Source organism: Geospiza fortis, unplaced genomic scaffold (assembly GCF_000277835.1).
Source record: "Geospiza fortis unplaced genomic scaffold, GeoFor_1.0 scaffold55, whole genome shotgun sequence".
Lineage (NCBI taxonomy): Eukaryota > Metazoa > Chordata > Aves > Passeriformes > Thraupidae > Geospiza > Geospiza fortis.
The window spans coordinates 10865242-10872687 of NW_005054308.1; positions in this window are offsets into that span (position 1 = coordinate 10865242).

A 7446-nucleotide genomic window follows, 5' to 3' on the forward strand; every position below is an offset into this window, starting at 1 on the left:
CCGAGCCCCGAGGGAACGCTGCTGTGCTGCCGGGGCTGCGGACGTGTTTGCGAGCGTGCCCAGCGCTGCCACTCCCTCACACGAGGGGAGGAATTCCTTCCAAGAGCTCCTTATCATCCTGGGAACCTCCGCTTCCCAGCAGAGGTCAATGAGTTACCCAGGGCTGGGTTAGAAACTGCGGCTCCCGCAATTCCCCGGCGCCTCCTTCGCCCGGCTGGGCAGGAAACAATTCCAGGGAGGCTCCATGGGCACCGTGTGCCCGTGCCAAGCGCAGGGATCTCCCCCCCCTGGCAGGAGCAGCCTCTGGCGGCCTCACCTTCCCGCTCGCCGTCCTTGGGGCTGTGCGGCAGCAGAATGCCGGGACAGGCATTCCCTCGGGAATCCCAGCTCCGACCCCCCTCGCAAAATGCAAATACAGGCGCACAGAACAAGAGATCTGTGCACCCAGCAGTATTGGGGCTAAAGTCCGCGGCAGGGCAATCACGGGGAGGTTTTTCCTCTTGGAAGGGATGGAACAGTTAACACTGAGATTTCCCGATGTGGAAGGGATGGAACAGTTAACACCGAGCTTTCCCCAAACAGTTAACACCGAGCTTTCCTAATGTGGGAGCGATTAAATAGTTAACACCGAGCTTTCCCGATGTGGAAGGGATGGAACAGTTAACACCGAGCTTTCCCGATGTGGAAGCGATTAAACAGTTAACACGGAGCTTTCCCCACGTTTCTGCTCCTTCTGAAGTCGGCCATTCCTCGGCAGGTTCAAAAACGAAGCCTCGTGGCTTTTCAGCTTGTTATTCCACACTGAAGCTGAAAGCAAAGGAAGTCAGCCCAGAGCCAGCTTCGCTGGAGGAAAAAGCAAACAAAAAAAAGATGAAAGGTTTTGTTTGAGGCCAAAGGAACTCTTGGTTCGTGGTTTGATCCTTTGGTACCCACTTTGGTGTGAGATGGAGCAGAGCTTTCCTTACTCCCTCTGAAATCCCAGTGGGGGAGGGCTGGGACGCTGGCAGGAGCACAGGGGACAATTCCTCGGGGACATTTCCTCATTCCAGAGCTCTGCTTTCGCTGTCACCCTGTGCAAATGGCACGGAGCAGCGATAAGCACCTGCCCCCTCCAGGTTCTCCAGGAATCCAGGACCCCTCGGGCTGCTCACCTGGAGAACCTGCCTCGTGTCCCTCCATCCCTGGGTGGCCTTGGGACAGCATTTTCCCAGCTTTTTTTGGCAGCTGGGGCACTGGGGAATGAGGGGGTTCGTGTGTGGCTGAGGACACATGGAAATCTCAGGGCTTTCACAGCCAAACTGGTGTGGCCAGCCCCGGAGTGCAGCCAGACTGGCCTGGCTTTCAGATCTTTCTCCTCATCGATGGCCCTCCCTCGGGAATTTTCTTCCACCTCCAAACCCTTTCTGACTTCTCTCAACACAAGGCAATCCAAAGATACTGCTGCTGCTGCCCTGGGAATTGTGCTCCATCCCACAGCTAAAGGGTTAAGAGGGCTCTGGGGCTGAACTGAGCTGAACTCAGCGCTTCGTGTTCAGAAATGCTGAGTCCTGCTCCTCTCGCATTGTTTTCAGCCAGGGGAGGAAATGAACCCTCCTGGAAAACTGCAAAACTGGAAAACTGCAAAAGTGGGAAATGGCAAAACTGGAAAATGGCAAAACTGGAAAAGTGGAAAATGGGAAAACAGGAAAACTGGAAAATGGCAAAACTGGAAAAGTGGAAAATGGCAAAACTGGAAAATGGCAAAACTGGAAAAGTGGAAAATGGGAAAACAGGAAAAGTGGAAAATGGCAAAACTGGAAAAGTGGAAAATGGGAAAACTGGAAAATGGGAAACCAGGAAAATGGGAAAACTGGAAAAGTGGAAAATGGGAAACGTGGAAAATGGGAAAACTGGCTCAGTGTGTGTTGGATGGATCCGTGTGGGTCTGGAGCCTTTGCCACACCAGGAGCTGTGGTTTGAGGTCTCCTCCCTGGCACTGGGCTGTGAATCCCAGGAACCCTCCCTGCTCCAGGCACCATCACTGCAGGGCAGCAGCTCAGTGCCACAGCCAGGGCAGCCTCCAGACTGTCCCAGACACAGCCAGGGAAGTGAGACCATGCATGGGGCATGGGAAGGAGGAAGGGAGGACCAGAGGAGGGTGCTGGCACTGCCCAGGCTCCCCAGGGAATGGGCACGGCCCCGAGGCTGTCAGAGCTCCAGGAGGGTTTGGACAGAGCTCCAGGGATGCCTGGGGTGGGATTTTGGGGCTGTGCAGGGTGAGGAGTTGCACTGCTGATCCTACAGGTCCTGGCAGCTCAGGATATTCCTACATCCATGCATTTCAGAGTGAGAGGGGCATTCACCCTGCCCCAGGAAGGGCAGAGCTGCTGGCACCAGAAGCATCATCCCAAAGGAGCTTGTGCTGAACTTTGCAATAGGAATGTCTGTCCCTGCCCTTCCCCCCGTGCCCAGCGTCCCCTCAGGGACATCGTGCCGTGGTTTGGGCTCGGTGTGACCTCCTGCAGCCCTCGGGAGAGCTCAGGGACTCCCCAGCCAGCAGCGCTGGCTGAGCCGGGCCCTCCCTGCCGGGTGTTCATAGTCAGAGCCATTAGATGGCAGCAGGAACCGCTCCGCTGCGTCCCAGCATGGGGAAAACGCGATTGCAGCCCTGCTGTCCCATCCCTGCTGTCCCCATCCCTGCTGTCCCCATCCCTGCTGTCCCCAGCCCTGCTGTCCCATCCCTGCTGTCCCCCACCCCAGGAGCCACCCCAGTCCTCTTGGGTGACAGCACCCTCGGCTTGGCTGCAGTTTCATTCTCTGCCTAGTTGGCTGGTGGGCATTTCTTGTCATCCCAACCCTGCTGTCCCCACCCCTGCTGCCCCAACCCTGCTGTCCCAACCCCGCTTTCCCCAACCCTGCTGTCCCAACCCTGCTGTCCCCATCCCTGCTGTCCCATCCCTGCTGTCCCCATCCCTGCTGTCCCCAGCCCCAGCAGCTCCACAGGCTGGCAAAAAAACCCCAAGCCCTGTGGAGCTGCAGAATTGGGATCATCAGGAAAAACGAGGCAAAGCTCCAAAATAGGGGAGCAGCAGCAGGGACACAGGAGCTGGGTCTGGAGGGCATCTCCAGGAAAATAACCCTCTGGAACCTTCTCCCAGGGATTTTGGGAGCTCCCAGCTGCGTGTGCCTCAGTGTTCAGCACAGCCACGTGCAATTCCAGCTGGGGTTTTATGGTTCTGAGTTAAAGACACCCCAGGTCAGGTAATGCTGATGGGAATGTCCAGCTGAGCTTCATCCAGGCGCTGCTTTGGATGGAGCTGGCTGAAAACCAGCAGGAAAACTGCTCCAAACATCAAGGCTGTTCTCCTCCAAGAGGCTTCCCAAGGAAATGTGTTTCACCTCTAGAAAATGAGATTTCCAAAATATTTCATGTTCATGTTCAAGTTCATGTTCATATTCAATTTCCCTTCCAGTCTCTATTTTCTGTATTATCCTCTGCTCTTACCCTGGTGTTGTTTTGCCACTGGAACAGAAATAAACAGGACAAGGAGAAGGAAAGATGACAAAGTGAATTTAAATGAACCACCCCATGTAATTCCCACAGCTCAAGCTCCAGCTTAACCATCCAGTGAGGGGATCATATTTAAAGAAATCTTGGGATAAAATGGAAAAAATCAATATTTTTAGACTTCCCTCTGGAAGAAAAAGAGAAAATCTAATTAAGAAATTAATTGCTTATGCTGAACTAGGGTTTTTTTTTTGAAGTGCTTAATGATCCAAGCTTCTTGTAAAGGTGTTGGTCTTGATGCCATTTCCTTTTAGAAAGCAACAAAGCAGTTCAGCGAGGCTCAGCATCTTGTTTTGATATTTCCAGGCTGGAACATTTTGATTTTTCAACTTCCAAAGCTTTGCTGCTTTAATTTTTTGTCCATAAAGCCGAGGCTGAAATCAGAATGAAAGCTTTCAGTTTAAGCTAATTAATCCAAACACTTTGAATCAAAGCCTGGGATGTTTGCACAGTGGTGTTCTCTGGGAATTTATTTTCAGGGTCTGCATTCCATTTTTAGACTGAGGAACAAAAAAAAAAAAAAAGAGAGAGTGAGATTTCCTAGAAAAGAGATAACCTGCTGCTTACCTGGGGCGAGCCATTCTGCAGCTCAGAAGTGGAAAAAGAAATTAGCTCTCCTTAATTACAGCATTTGGCCTCCTCCTGAGGATCTGGAGACCTGGCCTGAGCTCCAGTTCCTGGAGGTGCCCTAAATTCCCCCAGAATCACCCTGATTCCTGGTTTTCCCATGGAATAATTTGATGAAGAAAAGGAAAACTGAGTTGTTGTGACAACCCCACTGCAGCAATGAGAAATCAGCAGCATTTCCCAGGTCATCCTGAGCAGGGGGTGCTCCCTGAGGAGCTCTGGAAGGTGGGAGGAATTCCAGGAGTGCACAGACCCCAGAGCTGGGCTTCCCACAGATGGTTCATGCTGGGCAAGGCTGTCCATGAGCATCTCCTGATCCCAGCCCAAGGGGAGGAATTCCTTCTGCCGGCAGCTTTCAGTGCTCCAGGGCAACTTCAGAGAGAAAACTAAAATGAACCCCGACTTCCCCTGCGCTCCAGTGGGGTGAGAGCAGGGCAGGGATCCAGGCTGCAGCTGGAACTGAGCTCCCTGTGCCAGGCAGGAGCTGCCAGCTGGGCTCAGCAGGGTGGCTGTGCCCACAAAGGGTCCCTCTGTGTCACACACAGGCAAATGGGACAGGGAAATGAAGCAGCCCCAGCTCGGGCAATAATTCCTGACAGAGCCTGGGGGCCCCAGCCCTGCTGTGTGACACAACAACTGCTCCTCCTTTCCCAGAGCACTCCAGGGTGAAAGATTCACAGGTTTTAGGAAAAACACTGACTTACAATGCCCTTAAACCTTTGCCATCACCCCTGCATCAGTCCAGGCCATGCAGCACCTTTCCTCTCCTGCCGTCCAGGTCTTTCAGGAGGGAATGTGAACATTCCTGACGTGCAGAGCTTCTGCAGGACTTGCTTTGACTCACCTGCTGCTGGTTGGGGAATGTTTGTTGCATTTGACCCAGAGGCAGCCTTGGTGAGGATAAGAAAGAAGGCGGATGCAGGAGCCAGAGGATGGAGCCCTCCCTTGGCAGCTTTGCAGGATGGCTGCAGGTACAGATGGGCTGTGGTGCATCAGCTTTCCCTGGAGCACATCCAGATCCCACCCATCCTCCACTGCCTGGGTGCTCTTTTCACTGCCTCTCTTTGCACCGCACTAAAATTAATGCTGAAAATGAGAGTTTGCTTGAAAATAATCTATCATTTGATTATCACTTGAATGCAGGCAGCCCAGGGAACATCTGCCTCTGCCAGGCTGTGTCTCCTCCTACTGATGTGGGGAAGGGCTGCTGGGGAAACTGGGAGAAAGCCAAACCACTGGCAAATGCCTTGGTGGTGGCTGTGAGGAGGAGGAGGATGAGGAGGATGAGGGGGGACCTTTGCACCAGGGCCCCACTGCCCAGTTCATGCCTCTGCTCCCAGTTGCTCTGTGGTCCAGGGACTCACAAATTAAAATGTTCATCTCCATCACGTGGGAAATAATTCTGCCATCACCAGGAGTGCCTGGCTTTGCACTGGGCAGGGGGCAGCAGCATCTGCCCACGCCTGACCCTACCCCTGCCAGATGCCACCTCCCAGGGCAACCAGGGACAAGGAAAACGCATGGGAACTGCCCAGCGAGGCAGAATTTCCTCCCTGCCATGCCACAGCCCATGTGCCGTGGTAGAATGGGGTCTGCAGCCCCCTTAGGCTCCTCTGCTGCCTTTTGGGAACATCACAGCCCCGGACTTGGAGGCTTTTTTTGGAAAATGTCACCAGCTTGTGATGAGTCAGCCGCGCCTGTGCGCAGCCTGCCCAGTGCTCCGTGCGGGGCGTGGGGCTGTCCCCAAGGGCATTCCCGCTGCTCTTTGCACTCAGATCATCCTGGAGACACGAGAGGCTGTGCTGGGCAGGGGCTGAGCCGGGGGCTGGGCTGGCAGGGCCGCGTTTGGCCAGCTGGAGCCGCAGGGACAGACGGACACATGGGCGCTGCAGCTGCCATCCCCGGCAGAGGCATCTCCAGCCCGCCGGGGATTCTCGGAGTCCGGCAGCAAAGGCTGTGCACACAAATGACTCCCGGTGGAAGGGAAGGGGCTGGGAAAGCGTGGGGAGAGCGCTGGGAGCTGGTGCTGCAAGCAGGGATGTGCGGGCGGTGTCCAGGTGTGCTGGAAGGGATGATCCAGCTCCGAACAAACCAGAAACGCCAGAGGCTGCTGACGGACCATCCCCGTGCCTCCAGGACAGGGTGTTTGTGTGATCCTTTTACTCTCCTGACTGTCTGTCCCAGCTCGGGGGCCTGCGATCCGAAATTCTCCTTGCAGCCTCACCATTCCTCATCTGTCCCACGGCACTGAGGAGGGATCCCCTTCCCTGGGGCTGCCCCTCCAGCCCCGGGAACCAAAATCCCTTCCCAGGGACAGCAGCTGAGCACAGCCTGACATGGAAACGCGGCAGAGACACATGGAGAGGTACCGAGGCTGATTTGTCACCATTCCTGGTGCAGGTGTGGCACAGGATGTGCCTGAGCCCAGCTCCCCGTGGTTCCACGTGCAACCAGCAACTCCCAGCTCTCCAGCTGGGATCAGGCAGGAACACAGGGACTGAGCAGCTGGGGGAAGTCTGGTTCAGGCGACTCTCAGCATCTTATGGAGGAGGGATAAAAATCTCAGTGTCCAGGGAAGGAAAATTAAATGAAATTTGCACCTTTTTCTCCTCTGTCATTTTATCTCCATCACTCCTGTGTTGTCCCTTCTCGCTGCAGGGTGCAGGGTTCCCCTTCCTCTGCACAGCCTGAGCTCTGTGGGACCTGCAGGTGCTGAACGGAGCAGGAGCCTTGTGGGAAAAACACGTCCAATAATTGCTGTGAAAATTCATGTTGCAGCGCACAGACACAAAGGGATGAAAGGAGGCTGCCTTAACATCCTGACATTTCCTCCTCTCTGACTCCTGTCTCAGGCATCCCCAACATCCTCTCGCGGCAGCTTTCGCAGGCAGTTCCCTCAGACAAAGGAAAGGAAATGGGATTTCCAAAACGCCCTGGGACGGCAGCGCTGGTGCTGAGGGGCTCGGAGCAGCGCCCAGGAGCTGCTGGCTGAGCTGGGGGGGTGACCAAGGGTCACAGCGCCTTGCTGCCACCTCCCCAGCACCAAAACTCACAGATGCCACTGCAGGGAGCGCCCTGCCCACCTGGCAGTGCCCTCTCCCCTTCCCCACAGAGCGCCTCTGGCACCACCCAGCTGGGGAGGGGATGCAAGGGTTCTGCACCGGTGCCCCCTGAGCTCCACCAGAGCACCCCATGCTCCTGTGCAGCCCTCTGCAACCCCAGCCTGTCTGTGCTGCAGAGTCCAAGTTGTTCCAAAGGCAGCAAGTTAACAA